This window comes from Branchiostoma floridae, chromosome 4 (genome assembly GCF_000003815.2).
Source record: "Branchiostoma floridae strain S238N-H82 chromosome 4, Bfl_VNyyK, whole genome shotgun sequence".
NCBI classification, from domain to species: Eukaryota; Metazoa; Chordata; class Leptocardii; order Amphioxiformes; family Branchiostomatidae; genus Branchiostoma; species Branchiostoma floridae.
The window spans coordinates 14,846,819-14,865,154 of NC_049982.1; the positions used below are offsets into that span (position 1 = coordinate 14,846,819).

Sequence of the window (18,336 nt, forward strand, 5' to 3'; positions counted from 1 at the left end):
TAGTTAGGATAACTAAACAAGGGATAATGTACCATGGACATGATACACAGGCACCATGAATTATCTCATAGATGGAAAACTGTAACAAAGTTTCATATAACACACATTCAACAAGAATTTATTTCATTGATTTATACATGTCCACAGGTAGTCATTTGTGTGGAAATGTCAAAACCTTACAGGCAGTAGTATTATAATTTATATTCTCTCACTAATCAATCTTGGCTAAAAAGAATGGTTTGACTTTGATAATTGATTAAAAGAAATCAATGACTGATGTTCATGTGCAGTAGCTAACAGACTTAAAAATTATAGTCAGTGTTCGTGGCCTCCAAGCTTTAAGTCTGATCATCAAATTCTCTGAGCAAAATAGAACACAGGCTTGGAGAATAGGCCACAATGCTAATTGTGTTGATATGGTAACATTTTATCTAATAGACATGGTAAAAGTGACTTAGGATTTGTTCAGTAAGTTTTAAGTTGCAAGTATACTTCGTTTAAAACAAAGTGTACTTGCAACTTAAAACTTATTAAACAAATCTTGAATTCACATATCTTATGCTTAGGCTCACTTTAGACTGGCTACAGTTTAAAAGTCGCATGACGGTTAAACATCAGAAAAAGCAAGATATTTCAACCCATACCTGTGGCATGGTTGAAATATTTACAAATGATAGATTGTGTATAACTTGTGGATGTCCTTATAACATCAGATTCATTAAATACCTCCAGCCTGAAATGTTCCATGCAAACCTTGATTGATGTGGACGAAAGTTTTCTCTGCTGAGGCAATACATCTTTCCATCTCCTAATAACTTCCATTTCTAAAGAAGCTCTTACATTATACTGTTGTCATCATTTTCCTCTCTGTAGGTCATCACTTTTTACCTGAAGATGTGACTGATTGATTTACAAACATAGATACAGTCTACTGGGTGCATGGCTCAGGACAAGTTACAGGCACTACAGTTTTCCTGATTTACTTTGGCAAACTTTTATCTGATTCTTTTGCATGAAACTCAACCTTGCCAATGGAAATGAAAAAGTAGGTAGGCCCTTTTTTTATTACATTTCTTGTCTTACAAGATAACTGTTTATCTAAAGCATTTCTTCTATTGATAGGTGGCAGAAACACTAGATTTTGCAGCCCCCTAGGTCCTGTAAGCTCATCAACACAGATCATGTTTTATGTCTTCAAAGTCTTGTCAGGGTAGCTACAGGCAGGCCCTTTGGTTTTTATTCATTGATTTATGCTTTCTAACTATCACAAAATGCATCTAATTTACAGCGTTGCTTACTGAAATACAGAATAACCCTTCTCAAACCCCACAGGCAACTTTTGCATCTTCAAACATCACAGCTGGAGTTCCAGGCTTCGTGTCTACAGAGCTTTGATTGGACAGTATTTCTCCCTGATATATAAGTACAAAGTCAGTTATAGCAGCTTTATCTTCAGCCTACACGTATGTCTGTTCAGAGCATGATTTGATTTGATTTGATTTTTTCCCTCAAGGTAAAAACTTTTTAATTCTATGTGCACGTAATTAGATATCTAGGTTATCAACTTTATAGGACAATGACTTCACTTATAGGACATCAAACCCTCATTGCAATAGGCTCACCATTCCACACTTCTACTGTTGTAGGTAAACTTTCCTAGTGCACATGACATTTTCTGTCAGGTGATCACATCAAAGGCTTCAACTCCCTACAGGATGTGCAAAAAGACCAAAGCAACACACTAGCCTGGGGATACCTCTTCTTTCTGCCCAGCAACAGCTACGTGACCTGGCCTTTGACCCTGCTTGATGATGTATTAGGCTTAGTAGTCCAGAAAATTTATCTTGTAGGACACCTTATTCCCTGTCAGTGAGTGTCAGGTATGACTGATGGGGCCCACTGAGATTGATTTTAAAGTTTTCACTAAAGCCACAAAGGACACTCCGTTAGGGGCGGAGGTGATGCATTACAGTTACCTGATCTTTAGAAGCAAACCTACCTCAGGTACAAAGTAAAACAGACTTTCTATGGTATCTATGGTTTGCACTGAGAGAGTGTAAACTTTCCCTACAGCAAATTGGTTGTATGTTGGAATGGTAACGAATTCTGATAATCGCTTACATTTTTCCAAAGCCTTCCCACCAACTGAAAACAAATCTAGTAAAAACAATGATTTTTTTGACTCACCTTTTTCTTTTGGTAAAAAAAATGCTTATTAGGGTTATTTTTACCTGCAATCATTCATTTATTTGCAATCCTTCATTTGCTTGCATAAATTGCAGATTGACTGGGTATTGGAAGCCCTGCCACATGATACCATTATGATGCCATACCCTGCTGGTATACTATACCAAATGATGGGGGAGAAGACTTCTGCTTTCTGTGCATGTACACCTGTGTTATGCCTTTTAATCCTTCCCCACAGCAGAATTCACTCCAGATGCAGGCATAAATAACAAACAGTCTTCAGTGACTTCGAGTTAAAAAGTAAATAAATGAAGTGATAAATTTTACCTGTGAAAACTTTTGCAAAAGCCACAGGTAGTTTTGCCATGTCACCAGGTTCCTCCCGGCTTGTTTAGTTATGCCACACCAGGTGAAAGAGCACGAAGTAGTCTTTCTCCTTGCAGCTTCGGGATAAAAAGAGATGTACAGGCCTCCAAATGGAACCTTACTTTTCAGACTAGGTGCCACCATTGGTGACACATTGTGTTCTCGTTATTTTAACAGGTAAGGGAAAGACAGGGAAATTTATTACAATTATTTAATTCACTTGTATGAACTTATACAAACACAAATATAAAAACATGATTGCATCTACCATGGTGGGTACAGTTACAAATACTGTACAAAAGGTAGTCTCCATTTGTTCTGTATTCCCCTGCTAACTTTGTTCCAACCTTTTCCCACAATAGCAAAGCTGATGTGTAGCATCTTGTCACACATCCCCCATCACTCAGCCAACTCAAAAATCAAACTCAGGTTCAAGGTTGCCGCGTTGCCTTGGGAATTTATCGATCCATGACTAGTTTAAATTAAGTTCTGGGCTGGCTGTTAAGTAAAGAGGGTTGGGAAGGGATTGGAAATACCTGGTGACAAATGACACAGATTGGGACAAATGTCTATTTGATAGAGCAAACTCTGCAGATGGCAAAGAGATGTGGGCACAGGGTAGAACTATCTATTGAGCTTGGAGGAATTCTGTATTCAGGGGACTCCACTCAGCAATGACGGGCAAATTTTTCCCCTACAGTCAACTCTGAGACATTTACTGCATATGAGTTGTGCCTTACGGGCTATTCCATTAGAACCTTCAGAGGGGAGACTATACATCTTTTTGCCAATTCTAGGCTAAAGCAATATAACATTTTGGTTTCTATACTGAGATAAATGCAGCCGATCGCAGAACACAACCTGGAAAGGGACCCAGAAAATAAAATTTGGAAATAAGATGGAAGCCCTGTAATTGTGGGAATATTTCAAATGACTATAACTTTTCCATTTAAAAAATTCTGTTGGAAGTATATCTAATTTCTGCTTAGAAATTACTGGTAAAATCAGATGGGTGAGTCTTGCTGGTGAAACGATCTGATGCAGAAATATCAATGTGAACATCTGAACTTTAAGTTAGAGTAATACAGCTTGGATTTTGATTCCCAGCCTAGGCCTGAAAGTCACTTTCTCAGCATCAAAAGAAAATTTCTTTCCGGGAATAGGAAACAGTCCCCTCTCCCTCCAAATGAGTGTTTCTGATAGAAGAGCCATGCAATCAACTTGGTGCTTGACCAATAATGTCCGACACCTCGAAACGAGACATGTTCTGAAGGATGACCTCCAAACGAGATCAATTTGAAAACTTATGTCAATTCTTGGCTGTAATTTAGTGGCGGCAAGAGGAATGATGGCCTGATCACCTAATGTGGAAGGGTTGACCCAGGGGTCAGGAACATTTGACACACTTTGGAATGAATTGGAAAAATTGCTGATACAGCATACAGATACTGATACCTGACATAGGGCGAGGCAACTCTTGATTCTTGTCCAGTATCCAAATTCAGGTAGCAGAGAAATCATACTAGGGATCCTCTGGTGTATTAATCAAATTTCTGTCTTCTCTGTGCAGGAATGTGTCAAGTTTTGCCTGCCTAGTATGTCAGAATGATCAGAATTTTTGTCTGACACAAGCAGCAAAATTCTATCAGCTGTCACATGTTGGGAAAGCTTGGTGCTAATATCATAATATGGTTCTCTGATCTCATTAATCTGAAAACTATGTGCATATTCTGTACAACTTGCACTGCTTCATCTTGTCCCTCATAGTTGCTTTGCCGATTGTCAAAAAAGATGCATTTTGGTAATATTATCAGGTAAAACCAAGGACGTAAGTTAAAAAAGAGATGACACCTCCTAAGTTACTGAAAGACTGAATAAATTATCTGTTCTGGAGTCTCCCACACTGTACTTGGTTTTAGATTGACTTAAGGTAGCATCTAGACCCTTAATTTCTACCAGGAACCTGGAAAGGAAAAAATGTGCAAAAAACAAAGATTTAATTTTCAATTTTTCTGGACACTAGGAAAATCTAAACAAAACTCCTTAAAATTCCACCAAGACTATTCCTGTAAGAGGCTTCTTCCGCTCTGGTAGATGTGTTTCTAAATCACATGGGTTGGCAATGGTACCCACTGACCCTATCAACATTACGTCTTCTGTCGGTCGTTTCCGTGGCAATGTGTTCCACACCGTTTCTCCAGAGATTGCAATAATTCCTAATAGTGGAGCCATTATCATTACACTGAGGTCTTCTCAGGAACATATCCCAACGACTTCACGATGTCCCCATTCAACTAACAGCAGAGCTGGTGGATGAATCATGTGGGACCAATAACTCTGCCCACTTTATTACAGTTGCGCCTCACTGCAAATTGAAAAATGTTTCCGCATCTTTAGGAGAACAGGAAACAGACCATTCAAACACATTGTACAAAAGTATGCTTACATCAATACATGTGCAGTTTCTTGACTCGAATCCTTGACTCGATCAAGGCTAAGTAAGGGCTACAGAACATAAGAACATCATGATAGATCTACTGTGTGATGTTACAAAAAAGGAATAAAACCCGGCTTTTTTTTATTTTTCCAGAAAAAAATTGGGTCGATAGTCAGAAAAAAAAAGTTGCAAAATGTCACGGGTAGGAGAGATCAAGGGGCTTACTCAAGTTACAGTTAATTTAGGTAGTCCCTGGTTGCAAAGTCAGTTTGAAGAAAAATTATAAACGTACTGTCCAAAAGAGGCACATACAGTACAGCTACTGGGATTTGAGGCCCATAGTTAATTTGAGAAAGGAGAGGCTGTGAAATTTTGTCAACATGAGATGTGGCCGTCAATATAAAAAGTTGTTTTTTTTTTCAGATCGGAAAAAATAGGGTCGGGAAATCCAAGAAACAACAATTTGGTGTGGCCTAATGGGCCCAAAAACTTTTCTAGTATTTAATTTTGATTTTTTTTGCTTGGTCCAAGACATTTTTTCTATCATATTCAGCTCATGACATGACCAACAGTTTTTAATAATATTTTCTAGTTCTATCCAACATTGTTGTTTCTATATGATAGCCTAATTAATCATGCTTATAGCAGTTTGCCCAGTATCCGCACTGCACTGAGGAATCGTTACAGCCTCGGACAGCGAAGCTAGCATTATACAGACTACATCAAGTACATGGGACCCAGATGCAAGCATTACACCCGCACTGACACTGAAACTACCGAATAAAACTGTCTCAACTTTTTTCATAGTTTTTTTTATACAGCCAAAAATGACCTCTCACCCTGATAAGCAACAATCTCCGCAAGACGCAAAATACATACACCAATAATGCAATATAAAAGCTGCCTCTTGACTGTGTATTTTATGTCAGAACTCAACTCAATACAACATACCCCGGTAACCCAAAAGACTTGAGATTCATCTCCTAATAATGTCCAGCAGTCCTGAAAGCAATCTACTTCACATAGCAACTTCTACTTATGGCGTTGTACAGCCAGTTTCCAACAGAACGACAATAATAGCTCTCCCATCATTGAGTGGAAGTGACATTAAAGTGAATGTGTACGCATATAGCTGTTGCCAGGCAAACGTATTAAATACGGTACTTTCAAGCAATCACTTATAGATGGGCATGCAGAAACAATGGGAGAGGCTATAATCTGTGGTGGGTTTCAGCTATAAAAGGGAGGTTATCTACAGCACCTCTACACCATCAAAGCATGCCACTGAACAAGTACACACTGGGTAATAGAAGAAACACATGAATTTACAGAATTTGACATCAAGATTTACAGCGCACTTTGGTCAAAAAGCTAAATGACACTAAAAGCTACTTTACAAGGAAAATATTGTACTACAATCTTTTGGGCAAAGATGCTGTGTTAATTATTCATTCACACAATTTGAGTATTATCTGAGGACTGTTGTTGGCATGTGGAGTCAATTTATGCATTGGTTGAAGAAGCAACATACAGCTACCAAGCTCTCCATGTGACAGTAAGCCTTGAGTCAATGATTTTATTATAGGTGCATAAATAGCGATAAAAACAGTTCAGGAGGGATTGCAGAGGAAGGGGGATATATGTCAAGTTAAAGTGAAAGATTCCTCACCATAATTATACTAGAAAAATTGATCCTAAATAATATGGCAAAGATAAGAGAAGGAAAAATAACTAACACCACAGGGAATGTCCAAGGTGCTGAAATCCATGGATCATGTAAAATGGACCTGCTTCACTGTCAGGTTGCGTATTGCGGTATCAACGCATTATCATTTACGGTTGCTAACATTCAACTGCTGACTTAGTCACCAATGGCATCCTCTTCAGACATGATTTTATGTCTTTAACTCATTTGATTGCATGGTGTACACACGTCCAAGTACAATTGTATGTTGAAAGAATAAGCCAAAGAAATGTCACCCACATATTCTCATAAGCCCCCCAATAAGCCTTCATGGCTGTCCCTTTGGTTATTTCTGCCGCAACGGAAATAACGGCGCCATCAGCACGAGCCAGAAAGAAGCCCGTCATTTGAGCAATGTCCTCGTTTAAGGCAAATTGACAGCATTGACATGTGAACATGAAGCTCGACCAGCGCATCAATTCATCGAAGGCACAGCCACCTTGTCCAGTAGGACTGTTGATGCCCATTTAGCATGGCCCAAAACGGTCCATCCGTCTGGCGATTTCCCACGGATGATCCCGGTGTCGTTTCGGGGACACGACCAGCATCCATTCCGTCCACACAATCTGGTGGGAATGGCAGAACACCTGTATTACTGCCGACCTCTGACCACATCAGGTCGGGGGTGTCATTGACGGGAGGTAATGGTAACTACCAAGTGCTGATGATTGGTTTTATGGACACAATAGGAAGGTGGTTGACACAGGGCCAAGTCCACACATGAACACTTTTTTCATCAATTCTTTGGATAGGCCATGAAACAGATACAAAAAACTCATCACATAAATTTTACACCCATCAACATTTGTTCTATCTACCTGTTGCATATTTATCGTTTGTCTTGAAAACAATTTTTTCTGTAAATCATGTCCCCTAATGCAGACTTTCCTTCAAATCACATCCTCTAAAGTCTAATGGTCTTATGGTTATAATGAGGCCCAAAACTGCACCAACTCATGAAAAAAAATCAGATCAATATTCAAGTCACACGAAGTTGAACATGCACTTTGATTTATAAGCTGGCTTCCCAAAACCAAGTTATTTAGTTGAAATGAAGTCACAGTTACAGATGTCAAATAGAAAATTTATAGCATAACAGCCAGGGCACTCACAGAACAAGTAGCCTGAAAAAAAAGAAGAGGAAATTCAGAGTACTAAATCATCAGTAAATGTGAGTGGCATTTCAAAGAGAATAACCTGTTCTCCGCAATACTTTGGTATTAAAAGCTCTATCCTCTACCTTGTAAGGATTATGTCATAAAAAATAGACATTTTTATACTGTGCAAGTTTTTTTGTTTTTCAATGAAGAATATCAATGGAGCTTATCCCCTAGGCTAGTATAGTCAAAATTTACGCAAGTTTTGGAACAGAAACAGAACACTGCTGGTTCAATATTTCTATGTATTTTCCTCCATCTAAGGGTGATGACAGGGAAAGAAGTCCCTACACAATCTTAGTAGTCTCTTACAGAAAGTAAACCTCAGGCATAAGACATTTTCATTCATCACGACTCAACACAGCATGCCTCAGCTTCCTTTCCCCTTCAGGATGCGATTCATACCGAATGCTAACTGCTTCATGAGTCTTGGAGGTATTAAAGATTACACTGACAACTTTAGAGAGCTGTCATTGATGAATTGTTAATAATTTCATAATCAAGGGAACCAAATTTAGTCTGCCAATGCTAATTGTGCCCCACATGCCAAGATACTATATCATTTCTTTTTGCCGTGAATAACAATAATACTTTTGCTACATAACAACAATTTCATACAGCTGCGGGGCAGTATCATTTAATGCCATAGTTGTCCTTCAGCCCTGAATTGAAGATATGACAGCCTGCAGTCTTCAAGGAGAAAAAGCATTGATGATAACAAGAGACGTAGAAAAATCGAAAGGGTACATTTCCCTTAAGTTTTACTGAAAACATGGGGAAACATCGTATATCATTCACCACTAGTCCCCACAAAGCCAAGTGCCTTACCAGATCAGCCCTCGCCCACAACCACATTGGCTTGTCCTTGCACGTGGTACCTGTCGAGACTCCTTGAGAAAACGTGCTGTACCTGGCACCCCAGGCAGTACACAGGAGATCTAATTTAGGCCGGTACATGTTTAGCTGCAGGCCGGGATGGAGAATTGGTATTTGTGTCCCCAAGCGAAGCATCCATCTCTCAAACCTGTTCCAAGTGCAGAGCTGCTCCCGCTATTGATTGCTTCTCTGGGCCCTACTCCATCATAACTCTGGTTTGTCAACACAACAGATTTCTGGCATTTCTCCATGCCTGAGCTTTAGAGATACAAACTTTTTAAGCTCACTCAGTCAACCAGTTTGTAAAACTTTGTGCAGTCAGTCTGCCAAGGCCAACACCTGTGGGTTTGCAGCTATTTTTGATTTACATGATCATGGAACAGAAGTCCTTCAGAATTATAAAACATGAAGCACATGTCTGCAGTAACCTGTCAAATTATATCTGGGTCTGTGTGTATGTAAGCGAGGCTTTATTCCAGTAAGTAGAAGGAATTGTGGTCATGCTCATCAGCAAAACATTGCAATAAAACTAACCACAATCAAAAAGTGATGTAAGATGTTATGATATTCCTTTGAATTTGCCATGTTGAAAGACACTGTCGATTTTGAATTTCAACTAATCCAATATCTCTTGACTACAGAATGTTCTGTTACTTTAAATTGAACTTAAAGCTATACTACGCAATTATTTGTGCTCAAATTTGAAATCTTCTAGAAGTAAGAAATCTCAGATTTACTACCACTTTTTGACACTTTTGTGTCATTATTTCACATTTACAATGTAACTTTTATGTATGTAAGGTTTACACAAATATACACCTTGTTTAGTGTGGGTTCTACAGACCTCCCCACAATCTGTATGTGCGGTATCATATACGATCCTTACACTACAATTGGGGATTGCTAAATGTTCACTTGTATGTTGTATCTGTCATAAGGAGATAACCCACCTGCTACACTTTGGAAGATTTATCTCAATCTGCAGATCACTGATAAATCCACAGCTTTAACCAAGGAGCTTTTATCCTTGCTTTAACCTGTACAGTTCTCTTGAGGACCTGTGGTGAGATCTGCACCAGAACTTGTAGTATCACAGACAGGATCCTAATCTGGTGTTAAATAGGAGGACCTATTATCTGATTTCGTGTCTATGTTCACTCAGCAAATTTCCTCCCTAGTGTAACACGCCTCCGATTAGGCATTATTGGAATACCTGGATTTACTCTCCTGTTTTCTGAGGGGGGTGGAGGAATGATTTGGGTTTGGTTTTGTCTTATATTATAAACTGTTATATAACGAATGATTATTGTATGTCATACCTGTGATTCCATACATGACATTTTTTTTTACACCAATAATCTAAAGGAAGAGTGGGAAAAATAACTTTAATTCAGCTTTCAAATAACCCATTTTGCAGTATAATGTTTTCTTTTACAGTTTTACGACAATTACAACATGATGTCCAATCTACCATTGTGGTTTTACAAAGTTATACAAGTAAAACGTTTCTTTCTCTTTCTTTGAGTGACATTTGATTTGGGCACATGCCATGCACATACAATTTTACATGTACTAGTATTGTCACACATTTTACTCACCAAGCAGACATTAGACTCTGGCTTGTTTAGAACATCTTTTCAGGCGTTTTTATCAAACTCTCCGTGGCTTTTCTGCCATAAAGAGCAAGATTTTCACAGAGGGGCAGGTCAAAGGGAATTTACAGATATCAATGCATGTGCTACTGTCACCCATGACAATGCTTTCACAGAAAGAATACAGACATTTGTCTTTGATGATGTTACAACTGGCAGAGCCAGGATGATGTTGCCGCCACTCTTGTCTGATGCGTTAGGAGATAAGAGATGTTTGACCCAGATACATCACATAACAGGTTTCCTCATGTTTTCCACAATTTTATGTAACATCAAAAAGTCATTCCTGGTGATCAAAGGGTCAATTTTAATGGTTGGTGGGCCAACTGTTTGTCGCCAGCCCACATCAGCAATGAGCCAATAATCGTCCAACGAGCCAGAAATTGTAAAAAAGGCAAAAGTTATTAAGTTAGGATGATGAGCTTATGATCACATCAATCATAGCATCCAACTTATGGCATAGCGGAGCAAACTTTCGGAACAAAATGAGGGAGAAAAGAAATCTCCATTACCTTTTGACCATAAGCCTGATTTTGCTCTGCATTTTTTTTTTCAAACATTTTTCTCTATCTTCCAACTTCGATCTGTGCAAAAGAATACGGGGATGGTGTAATGTAACGTGTTGGATGCTGATGATAGACTGGGTTGCTAATGGGGCTGGTTTTTGCCTATGCTGGTATTGAGCTAAGACCACGTTCATACCAGCCTTTGCAAATCTAGATTCACCAAGGCACAGGATCATCATTATCATCATCTTTGATCTCCGGATCAGAATCCACCATTACCCACCACCCCGCCAAGCCAGATTCGGACCATTCATACAAGGCTTGGCGAACTAAGATCCATCCTGGGCCTGAGTGAACTCTCTTAGTCTGATTTAACTTGGGTCTAACAATAGATAGCTAACAGTATAAACAGGATCATTGGTACAAAAAGAACTCCATAGAAATAACTTGGAGTTGCCCATGGGAATTGCTTAACTGTCAGTGGATGTGAAAAACTACCAGGACGTTCTGGCAATATTACATACTTGCTGTCATGGGGCAGAGGTTATTGTAGTGATAGTGCTGGAATTTCCAGATCAGCATGTTATGTGATTATTGTTCACTTTGATGAAGGGATCTTTATTGTTTATTGTCCACTAATAATGAATTCATGAGCTGAGTCTGCATTTAGTATAGATAGTACACTCAAAGTCAATACTAAACCTTTCCCAGTAAGTCAAAGTCAAAGATACATGTACTCATTTTCAATGGCTTCCATGACAAAAAGTTTGCAAACACTGCACAAACGTACTATTGTAAAATGTTTGTGAGAGTCTAGAAAATCTAGAGTTCACCTTTGCACCAGACTGGCAGGCTCTTCCCTGTAGCCAGACTCTGGTGATGATGTACATGATCACTCAATCTGACAGTTTGACAAGATTAAAAAGCCATCAAAAAACCATTACCAACTCAATGACCTGAACTAAGCCCTACCCATCATTAAAGATCAGTGCATGAGTTTGGGTTATGATATCAGCTTCGAGAATAGGATTTTTACTGTGATGTTACATTCCAAACATATTCAAGAAGAAAAAGTTAAAACTTACCCAAATGTATTCCTACTAACACTAGTGAAGTTTCAATATGAGGAATAGGCTTTGATATGTGGACAATGTACAGGAAAGACTAACAAAGAGCCTGCAGGCCCTGTATGATATTTCAGGCTGTTTTATGACCACAAGACCATCTTTTCGGCCAGTAATCCATGATTTTTGTGTCATTGTAACCACTACAAAAGTGCATTTTGGAATGGTATGAAGAAGAATATACAGTGGTGTGGCCCAGAAGAGGTGGAATCAGAAGTCTCAGAACAACATGATGGGGCTACACCCACATGAGCTGTATTAGATTATATCAGATTTAATGATAATTGATGAAGATAGTTCCTGTCCCTAGAGACGCTGAAGGATACCAGTCCAGTTGGGGCACTGACCCACCAAAATTAACCCAGATTAGCCGGCAAAATGCCATAAGTCTTTCCACTTGACTCAATTTACCTTTATGACTTCAGCATTATATGTACATTGGTGTCATAATAATCACAACTGCTTGGGGGAACTATTCATCTCTGCTGCAAGGTAAAGTATCTCCATTCAGATTTATAGGAAGAAGAAGGGCACAGATGTTATGTAAAGGTACATACTGAGTCAGCGTACAGTACCTTGGAAGCATTATTGTAACAGTGTGGTTCAAGTGCCGCCAAACTGACAATGCCAAATGGGACTGTCCCTTTCGACATAATGGTTTAGTGCATTGAGTTTGTAATCTGGTGGCCCAGGTTCCGCATGGGTTTGAATCCTGGGAGTCAGGAAACTGTTTATCTACTCCTTTCTTACAATATCCTTCAGTACAACATCTGTCATTCAGTACAAATGTACATGTCTTTTTTCAGGAAAAATGAAATTTACTGTGGTTTACAAAATGAAGTATACAAAATGAAGCATACCACATTTTCCTGATGTGTGGTCCAGTTTCTTACTTCTAGGATGTAGGGAGGAGGTAATTTCACAGAGGAGATAAAGTTGTCCCATAGATCACAGCTCTTCCTGGGAGTCACATGTCAGGGGAGGACCTGCACCATGTGGGGGTAATCAGGGGGGCAGCAAGGGGTCCTGTCATCTCTGCCGACCCTGTCAGGGGCTGTAAATTTGGACACAGAAGGCTGATAAGGACAGAGCTGGGGACAAATAGCTCATTAGGAAGGTGTGAGCCCTATGAGGGCTAATCACCAGGTGATAGTCCAGGTAGTTAGCCTGCATACCACACCCCAGCCAGATCTCAATATCTACCACGATAGATATTGAGATCGGGCTGGGGTATGGTATCCAGGCTACCAGGTACCTGCATGGTGAAGAGTACTGTATAATGGTACTAGTGTAAGAAGAAGCGAAGAGCGGCGTAAAATGGAACCAGTTTCCTACCTGGCCGAAGAAACTCAACTCTACTCTGCTCTAACTTTGAATCCAGACTATTAAAGTAGTCAACACAAATAAAGTAAATTCCTGTGAAAAAATCTACCAGTAGTCCCAAATTCTGCCATGAATAGTCAGAATCAAGTGTTTTTTAACCTCCTTGTCAGAATCTAGCTCCAATGAGGGGGTAGTCCTAGTCGTCAGAACTCTCCTCAGCAAGTGGATCCTGCCGATCGATGTCTAGTGGGCACAGACATGACTTTCTGGGCACAAGTAAGTCAGTAAGTAAGGTACTTTTCGATGACACATATTAGGAGACTTGCCAGCTGAAACTTTCTGTGAAAGCTGTAAATGAGCAGGAGGTATGAAATTAAGACTTAGTATGAGGAGGGGTTGTGCAGTGTGTGTATTTGTTGTAAAAGTGTACTAGACTCTCATTATACTTTTTTTATATAGAAAGATAACATTCTGTTTGGATAAAGTGAGTACCAGTAGGTCAGTCAGACCAATGTGTCACTATGTCTGAATTGTGGTGAACTTAAAAGTTTATGTCGAATGTAAATAAATGGCATCTATGCACAAAAATGAGTACCCTGGATACTCCTTCGGGCTTAAACTCCCCCAGAGTACTAATGTGAGATTGCCGGGCTGACTGCCTTGGCTCCCCCAACAAAACTTGCTAACAAACCTTGCTAGCTACCCGGTCCTGTCTGGCTCCCAGGGTAAAAAATGAGTTTCTGTGCTAAAGCTCCAAACTTCATCATCTTTGATCACACACACCTGGCAATAATCAAGGTCACCCACAGAAAGCACTTTATCAGGAAGGAGCTGTCATGACATATGCTTTTCCTGAGATCCTATCAGGCCCACAAATATGTTCCCAATCCCAAGTGGCAAAGACTTATCTGTGTCCCCCTTATCAGAAAAAGCATTATTACAGAAGGGTAAGTACTTTGATCACTCAAGAGATCTGGAGATACAAGTAAGATAAGGACATTCCCTGCAGTCCTCTTGGGTTCAATGAAGTCAGTGTTTATAAACACCATTTAGCTTATTTAAGCTTAAACCGATTCATCCCTGGTGTCAGTTAAGGATTATGAGGCTGAAACTGATACTGAAAGTCATAATACATACATGGACATACAAATGATGGTTGTAGGTAGATTGGGTGTTTTCATTTTTTCTTGTGGTATGAAGAACTACCTGCCCTCCATATAAGATTTGTGTATGTGATATATGACAGCAAAATTTCTGCTCAGTAATCCTTGTACCCATCCCATTGGGAGTTCCTGGTATCTCACATCCAGGGTTAGGTGCTGAGGCCAGGGATTGTTGCCCACCCACCCAGGCCATCAGTGAATCAACAGGAATTTTTGCACTGTTGCTGATTTCAATTACTTCAATATCCAGCTCAGAAAAGCCAGCTGGAAACGCAGAACAAAATGCAAATGCCTTTATCATCTGATAAAAGAAGTTGGTGGCTGTAATCTATTCTGAAGGATAAGCAACTTGAGGACACCAAGCTGCATTGCCATTTCAGTTTCCTTCTCTACTCCAATCACCATTCCTCCCACCCCCACAATCCAGGAGTTTCCCACTTTCTGATCCACCCTCCATTGATTTCCATTGATGATAAAGCCTTAAGTAGGAAATTAAATCCCACCAAGATTAACTCCACAGAGGTGAGTAACCCTGCCTGTCCAAATTGCCTCCATTGAGACTTATTTATTAGATATACATGTTCCTTCCCAGAGAGGATCAGGACCAGCAGGGATGGAGAGAAAGACTTGATTTTGAATTACAACACATCAAGGTGACTCCTGCAAGGATGCACCAATTAGATTATATGGTTGTTGAGGCACCTGCTATTCCTGACGGGGAAGCAGGTTGGTTGGAGAAGCTGTTTATCCCCCAAATGTGAAAGGATACATGACATTACACAATTTGGTAGGAACTATGATTACCACAACTGCATTCAGCTCTACACTACAGGTTATGTGGACAAGTTTCAGGAATCCCTGTGCCAGCCTGTAGCTTTGCCATATGAACCAAATTCAGAGGATTCAAGAGGTATGAATTCAAGTCCAGGGCATGATTGCCATGAGTTGTATTTGTCCTAATTTACTAGATGGAGACATAAAGCTGACAGTTCCATGTATGGAAGAGCTTCAGGTATGAACCTAATGACTTACATTTATAGAGAGTGAGGAGAGAAAATGCAACTTGTAAGCCATAACAAAGCTTAGTTGCACTTGTCACCACCCACACTAGCTGCCAAAAAGCATTACACTGCATCTCAAACATTGTTGGCATCCATCTGTCTCCGGAGACAATGGTAAGCAGTCAGTTACTCCCGTCTGCCTGGCCTGCACGTGACTTTTTAGGTGAAGGAGGGATGTGCACACGTCCTTCTCCACCCATCCTCTACTGGAGCACTAAGTCCCACACGACAAGAACTGCATGCCAGGTGTAGGACGGATCCAGCAGAATGACATGCAGCTTTGGGACTTAGCGCAACACTCTGCCGATCGCGCCACACGATCTCACACTATTTCAAGCATTACTCTACAGGTTATACTACATTCCTATATACCCTTAGGAAGCAGTCAAGCAAACCACAAAAGTTCCTCCCTACATCTGCTTGGAGATGCGAGATGCGATCCCACAGGAACCTCTCAGACCATAACTAACCACTGTCTGCCCAAGTATGTGTAGTTTCCCTTTCTTTGAAGTGCATTAGACCCACTAAGGTGAAGAGTAAATATTTTGTTAGCCATGTAGCTACATAACAGGACACACTAAAAGCCTGAAATCCCCTCTGAATCTGCTGGGTCTAGGATAGGTAAACACAGCAGAAGTGGTGGTGGATTATGACTCAACTGTAAATATTACAGCTAGCCTTTAGAAAGAAAATATTATTATACAATTTCAGATGTAATATAGGTCAATGACATGGTAATGGGTAACCTTCCAATTACATTCTGATCACACTTGGACCAAATCACATTTTAGCAAAAGGAACCTCCTAGCCCAGGGGACGTGCACATTTCATTATAGGACCTGTAGGAAGTAGGACACAACCATTCAAAAGGGCATGGGGGTCCTCTAGGGGTTACCAGGACCCTGACTTCTTGGTTATGGCAAAGAGTAGAGTAGAGTTTGCTTATATCACAAGGAACGGATACACGGAAGGATAATTAACTGTGAATTGTTAGAAGTTGACCTTCATGAATCTGAACCATGCCCATTGACTAATAATAATCATCTGGTGTATTTTGCCAGCCAGTAGGTACCCAAAGTATGAGTAATGAGGCTGTTTAACGTGGTCGAGGCACCTCCTTGAGCACGGGACCCCCGTTTTACGTCCTTCCCGGAAGACGATTTCGTGGAAAATTTCGTGAGGCTACAGCAATCCGGACGTCCTTGGTTGGTCCCCCATCCAAGCACTATCCGGACCGCGCGTTGCTTAACTTCCGAGATCGAGGGATCGGGTGTACCAACGCGCCACGCGGCCGTAGCTAAAATGACAGACCTATATATGAAAGCAACATACAAAAATGTAGTCATAGCCTGGCTAAACCAAGGAGCTTTTATTCCTGATAAAAGCTCCTTGGCCAAACCTAGTATGGCCACAGCAAGTAAGTTTTATGGATGACATCCTCTACATACATCCTCTACAGACTCCAAAGTTATAGTGAGAGGGTGAAAGCAAGATGGGTAAGAAAAATCAAAATTCCATAATTTTCAAGAGACACCTTAGACATTTTGTAATGACAGTTGTAGTGACAAAATATGGTATCATTATGAGCCTTCAAGTCTTTTATTCCTGTATTCAAGAAGTGCACAAACTGACACTAACAATGTGTAGTAGACTAGTATTTCAAGACTTCCACACAGGTGTCACCTCTACAACTACAGTCATGCCTAACTCACTAGTATCACATATGCAAGCATAATCAAGCAAAGGCTCTACATATTTCCCATTTTGGTATTTTCTTGTCATGTTGATGATCTCCTACAAATGTAAGGGCAAAGTTTCTTGTTGTTTTGTTTTTTCTTACAAAATCAGGCAAAAATTTATGTGTACACTGATATCATCACTTTTACCTCCTGTGGTCTAAGTACATGTCTGCAATAAAAGAGATTACTGTATCTATACATCTACATTGTAGAGACTCAGGGATAGCCTGTCCAGGGTTACATGTCTATGTTCCGAAATCTCTATGTTCCGAAATCTCTATGTTCCGAAATATATAATCATGTACATATAACGTGGATGGCATACTGCTGAAAATATTTCGTAATTTACAGTATAAGGACAAAATCTGGCACTGTGAAATATCATTTCCAGTGTATCTAATCTGGAATCTAAAACACCCCAAAGCAGCCCAGGATAATGAGTTCACTCTGTCAATCAGACTATCAATTACCCCATCCTTGGCCTACTTTCCTACTTGTCATATTTACACACAGAATCTTCATACCAAATGGCAGAAATAATTTGGCAAACTGGCGCTTCATGCCCATTTAGCTGAGAATCGTTCTCCAATTTGCAAAATTACGTCTAGCAGCTTGTGATTAACTCTGCTTCACCTATTACTTATGGCCATATAAAAGTGTGCTTAGCAGACTTGCTTTATTTCGGTATAAATATGCATCTTAGATACTTAAGCCAAAATAGCACTGATATTGAATTTTTCATCAAACTGACTCAAAGAACCACATAGACATAAATACTAATAGGCTAGCCTGGATGCCAGACTGCTTCCAGGGCCTACTAGTATATGCTATACTAGAGCGAGCATGCTTTCGAGGAATTCTGCACACGCACACACTAGTAATACCCCACTATTGCCTTTATTTTTGCCAGCGGAATAAATTACAGCAAGGTTGAATTCCCAGCCCATAGAACAGGCGACCCAGACAAAAAGAAAAGGCCAGCAAAAGGGTACTACATTGTA

The 18,336-nt window shown here is 40.0% G+C and overlaps 1 long non-coding RNA gene across 2 annotated transcripts in view; it reads right to left on the reverse strand.

The window, feature by feature from the left end:
* LOC118414984 overlaps nt 1-18,336 on the reverse strand; it is an 87,048-nt gene that overhangs the window by 67,470 nt on the left and 1,242 nt on the right. The window contains exon 3 of one of the 2 annotated variants that reach the window (XR_004831048.1): nt 12,910-13,103. The exons of the other annotated variant lie outside the window; for it this stretch is intronic. This is a non-coding gene — a long non-coding RNA (uncharacterized LOC118414984). The remainder of the gene's footprint in view (nt 1-12,909; nt 13,104-18,336) is intronic. 2 annotated transcript variants of the gene reach the window in all.